Here is a 6000-nt window from a genome sequence, read left to right as displayed (position 1 = left end):
GCCATCTAGTACTCATTATTAAAAATGCCACTTAGATTAACACTGAGAGTGGATTACCAGGTTACAAGGGGAATTTACATTATTTGATATTAATGAATTTTATTGTATTGCTTGACTTTTTGGTTCACACTGAATATGGCTGCTGATTTTTTCTTTGTGAACTTGCTGATTTGTTGATTGCCTTTCTCAAACTACTACATGGTTAGCCTCCTCAGTGGTTTAATCTATAATTGGAATTAGTTTATATAAAAAGTTTGTTAACCAATGTTTGTCTCCTCAAGAGATGCTGATATTATGTTGAAGGAAAACTTGGATCTTGATTTGTGATACTCATTAACACAGAATACTTCTTTCCCTAGCTTATACCTACTAATGCCTACTCAAATTGAGTTTAATGCAAATAGCAAAATAGTGATGCTGAAGATAAAATTAACCTTATGCAAATGGTTGGATAAGTGATCAATGGGGAAGAGGTTTCCCTATGATCAAAGGAGTAGCTAGATTCCAAAACCAGCCTATTTTTTAACAGCATTCATTTTTTTTTTTAATTTTAAGTTTATATTCGTATAAATATTTGACTCATATGGTTTCAGGAAAATACCATGAAATGTTCTGTAGAACATTTGTGGTTAGTACCCTTGGGTTTTATCAAACATTAGCTGATTAGAAAGAAGAACCTCTTGTTCAAGTTTATGTAACTTGATTCGTTACTCATTATTGACCATAAGAAAGCTTTATCTATCATGCTGCATCCTTGTGCCTACTGAGGGACCTTGGATCTGATTTGTTATGCAACTAAATACCTTGTTAATAAATCGATATGCTTGGTATTCATTTTCCAGTCTATCAATTTCACTCATGACAATTATAGCATAAGAAATAGAACTAAATCATCTAAATTTTTTGCTGCCAATTAGGCAATGATGCATACATAAAGCATGGAAGTATATAAAAGGCACTTGTAAAAGTCCTCATTAAATGAAAGACCACATATCATTATCTTATAACTACAAAATTTAGAGTTAGAAAGGAACTTGTAATGCATCTAGTTTAATGGACGTCTGAAAACAAATCACTTCTACCACTTATCACACTATTTGTCAGTTTTTGAATCAGTATTCAATAAGAGGAAACTCAACTCCTCCCAAAGCTGACCATTTTCCTTTGGACAGTAGTATTTGTTGGGAAACTGCTTTTTTTTCTACTGACATCCAGGTTTCAATTGGCCTCATTGATACTCTTCCAGTTGTTCCTAGTTCTGCCATGTGATACCAAGCTGGACAAGTCTTTCCCTATAGCAATGATATCAAACTGAAATATACATGAGGTCTACTACATGAGGATCAATGTGGGCCACATATTGACAAAGTTTTAAAATGTAACGTTATCTAGGATTTATTACATTGTTATTGTTTTTGACAAATTTCTCAATTACAATTTAATGTAGTTCAGACTATACTCAGTGAAGTGTCTATAGTCAATCACATGGTCAGAATGCGGTATAAATAGGACTTGAAACTAGGTCTCAAGGTGCTCAGGTCAGCACACTCCACCATGTCACACTGCAAAATGTCTTCATACATATTCAACATATGTTCAAATCGTGAACCAAGAAACTCAGGCTGCATAACAACTGAGGAAATTCAACTTGAAGAAGGTGGCATTTGAACTGAATCTTAAGGTGATTCAGATGTAAGAAGGGAAAGGGTTCCATGGCTGGGGAAATAATATAGGGACAAACACTTTACAAACCTTAAAGGTCTATATAAATATAAGTTATTATTAATTATTCTGATCAAAAGTGTGGAGATAGGGAATGGAAGAGTTATCTAATGAAAATTTCATGAAAGATAGTTTAGCCATAATGCCAAGCAGGTGAAAAGGAATAATTTGAAATCAATTTGGAAATATAAAGTGCTGTAAGGTGGTGAAATTTTTTTATTTCTAAACAGTAAGGGTTCTCTTTGGATAAATATAAGATAACCCCATGAAAGCAAAAGAGATCCCGGGGGAAAAAAAAAAACAAAACTAGTTGTTAGACAAAATGAGTTCTGTCCTGCTAGATACATGTGGATTGATCTGGAATATTTGCTTCTGTTCTGGGCACCATACCTTAAGAAGGATATTGTTAAATGGAAAATCCTGCAGATTAAGATGTCAAAAACAGTGAAGACCTTGAGGACATATCATTTGAATTTATTTGAAAGCCAAAGATGTATAGCCTTCAAAAGGAAAGCTAAAGGAAAAGAAAGGAGCTTTCTTCAAGTTCTTAAGAGCATGACATGTAAAAGATGGATCTGATTTTTTTTTGTTTGACCCTGAGGAGAACCAAGAACAATAATTGGAAGTGGCAATAACAGTAAGTTAGAATTGATGGAAGGGCTATCACATTAAGCTTAAATTACAAGTACTTTCACATGCCTGGCAAAGTTCCCTTAATTGGAAACATTTAAGAAAAAACTCATTACCATTAGATAATAGTTAACATTTATATAGCATTTGAAATTTGGGGAGATATCTTGTGTATCGAACACATTTTATTTTTTGTTGTTTTTTAATAGTCATTCTTTATTGGGAAGGGGTTGATCTAGAAGGCTACTGACAAGCTTTCCCACTTTGTAATCTAGAGTTGCCGTGACTTGCTAAGAATTGCTTACTATTAAATTGGATAATTTAATAGAAAAGAAAAATAACAATTGTTTTAGGGGATATGGAAAATCACAACACTGATGCATTTTTGGAGGAGTTGTGAACAGATCCACCCATTTTGGAGAGAAATTTTGAACTTGGCCCAAAGGACTATATGAATTCCCTTAGCCTACCAATAACACTACCAGGTCTATATCCCTAAGAATTGAAATAAAAAGAGAAAGGACATATATGTACAAAAAATATTTATAGCATCTCTTTTCTGGTGGCAAATAATTGGAAAATGGGGGGATGCTCATAAATTGGGAATGGATGAACAAGTTGTTTTTTTATTACCAAGACTTAATACTATTTTGTGGTAAGAAAGGATTGAGCTAAATGCTAAATCTGGAAAAGACATATGAACTGTTGCAAAATGAACTCAGCAGGATCAGGAAAACTGTACACAGCAACAACAATATTATATGATGATAAAATATAAATGATTTAACTATTCTTAGCAATATCCATAGCAATTTTTGAGGACTTATAATGAAAATTTATATCCCCCGCTCCTAAGAAAGAACCAATAGTGTCTGAATGCAAATTGAAGCATACTTTTTTCTTTATCTTTTTGGTTTTTGGTCTGTTTTCTTTGCCACATGGTCAATATTGAAATATGTTTTGCATGACTGCAGATATATACTCTATATCATCAAATTGTTTGCCTTCTCAAGGAAGGGGAAATAAAGGGAGAACAGGAGGGAAGGAATTTGGAACTATTTTTAAAAAGAATGCCAAAATTGTTTTTCATGTATCTGAGAATGAATAAAATAATTTTAAGATAATTTTATTTCATTTGTAGGATCATAAAATTAGAACTGAAAGTCATGTTAGAGACCCGAAGTCCAAACACTTTTGTTCCATAAATGAAGGAATTGATACATGAGGAGGCTGAGTGACTTTGCCCAAGAACTTCATAGGATTCAAGCAGTGCTCTAGAATTTATTTGCTAATCCCAACATAACTGTCAGCCTTCTTTTGTGGAAGGCATCCATGCAGAGAAAGCTTCATACTCTTACAAAATTAAGGACAACGATTAGGAACAAGAGGAAAGATTTTGGTTATGGTGTTCTGTGTTGTGTCTATAAATCAAAAGAGAGAATGATTGAAGCACTATTTCATAGGGAAAGATGGGCATTATATTTACTTTTATAAATAATTAACTCCTTTCCCTCCCAAGCCCATTTCCAGCTAAAATGGAAGTATCTTCACAAGGCAGTGGAGAGCTGTTAGGAGGCACAGCACAGGTGTGGGGGGAATAAAACCTGGGGTATCATTATACATTCTTACTATGGATGGTGTTCATCCATGTTAAGTCCATTTCCAGCTGGCACTTGTTCTTCCTTTTAGCAACATGTTTCTTTTCTATCCTTTGGAGACTTGTAAAAGAGGTTGTACAGTGTTTCCATCTGCCATCCACCTGGTAGCTCAAGAGTATTGATTTTTGTTATAACACCAAAGGAATGATAACAAGCAGGTGTAACATTTTTGCTTAGCCCATTGGCATAAAAGCTAGCCTGGAATGAATTGGTTGATTTGTAATATGTTAGTTACTACAAAGAATTATTTTGGGGTAAAGATAGAAAAAAAGATAGAATAGAAATAAACCTCAAATTAAGTGGTCTTAACTTTCATTAACCTTCCAGTATGGAAAAGGAGAGCACTGTACATGAACAAAGAGGAAAAGATGGCAGTCATGATTGAGACTGGGTTCTCAAATTGTGTCTCTGACACATATACTGGGAGAGCCTGGACAAATCATTTTAACTTTATGTACTTCAGAAAACTCTAGACCTTACCTACCAAATCATATATAGATTACAATCTGCTTTAATGCAGGCATCCTTAGAATGTAAGGGAAATACTCTGACAAAAATCAAAGATCTTTGAAGAAATTGTGTAATAATGATAATAATGATATTTATACACTTATATGTTTCAGGTATTGTGATTAGCCCAGAAAATACCAACAAAGAAACTAATTTGTGGAAGTTATCTCAGTGTCCATTTATTCCAACCCAAATGAAGCCAAGAACCTCATCTATAATAGATCCAACAAGTGGTGGTATAGTCTTTGAATAATTCTAGTGAGAGAGAGCTACTCTTCCATGGTTCTCTTACCTGTCTGAATATTCCTTCTCAGTTTCTTTTGCTGGAGCTACATCTAGGTCACAGCCAGCCACCATTCCTGTATCTATACTTCTTTCTTCCAGGCCTTCTTCTCTTCTCCCTCTCTACTATTCTGTTCAATGATCTCCTTCACTGCCCTAAAGATACCATCTCTATACTAATGACTCTCAGATCTAGCTTCCAGCCATCTTAGACTTTTCAAACTGGATGTCCTATAGACATCTTTAATCAATTTGTCCAAAACTGAACTAATTACCTTTCAACTCAAGATTCTCCTCCCTCTATATTCCTTACTTTTCTATTTCTGCCAATGGTAGCCCCACCCTTCCAGTTACAAAGGCTTATAAATTAGATGTCATCCTTGTCTCTTCATTCCCTCTCACCTCCCTAATTTGGTTAGCTGCCATTAATGTCCATTTTTGTAACATATCTCATGTATCCCCCCTGTACCCATCTCTCCTCTAATGCTGCATCTATTTCTGGTCCTCATCATTTCATTCCGCCATTATTAAAGTGGACTTCTATTTGGTCTCTCCCCACACCTGTTTATTCTCCAATCAGATGTTATATTGAACTTCCTAATGTGAAGGTCTACTTATGTGTTCATTGCCTTAGCCTATTGCCTGGTGTATAGTAGGTGCATAATAAATATTCATTGATTGTCTTATCGATTGATGTATAAAAAATTCCAAGGACTCCCTATCAATTATTATTATGAATCTTCAGTTTGGTATTTAAAGCCCTTTGTAACATCATTTAAGGCTCTTCAGTTAATACGCTGCTATTCTGGTAATCTTACATGTAAGGCTTTCCTCAAAAATACCCATGTATTCTGTCATCCAGTGACTGACTTCCATACATGATACTCACACAAGAGCAAGAGGAGCATTGCATTTAAAAAAAAAAAAAAGGCCAGGGACAGCAGCTGGGTGACTCAGTGGATAAAGCACTGGCCCTGGATTCAGGAGGACCTGAAATCAAAACCTGTCTCAGACACTTGACACTTACTAGTTGTGTGACCCTGGGCAAGTCACTTAACCCTCATTGCCCTGCAAAAACAGCAAAATCCACCACAAAATATGCTAAAACTAGAATATGTGAAATCTAAATGAAAAATCTAAGAGGACACTGGCCATGGAGGGATGTGAACATTTTGAACTGAGATGAAAAAAGAGAAAG

The sequence above is a fragment of the Dromiciops gliroides genome, chromosome 2, assembly GCF_019393635.1.
Source record: "Dromiciops gliroides isolate mDroGli1 chromosome 2, mDroGli1.pri, whole genome shotgun sequence".
Taxonomy (NCBI): Eukaryota; Metazoa; Chordata; class Mammalia; order Microbiotheria; family Microbiotheriidae; genus Dromiciops; species Dromiciops gliroides.
This window is presented reverse-complemented; position numbering follows the sequence as displayed.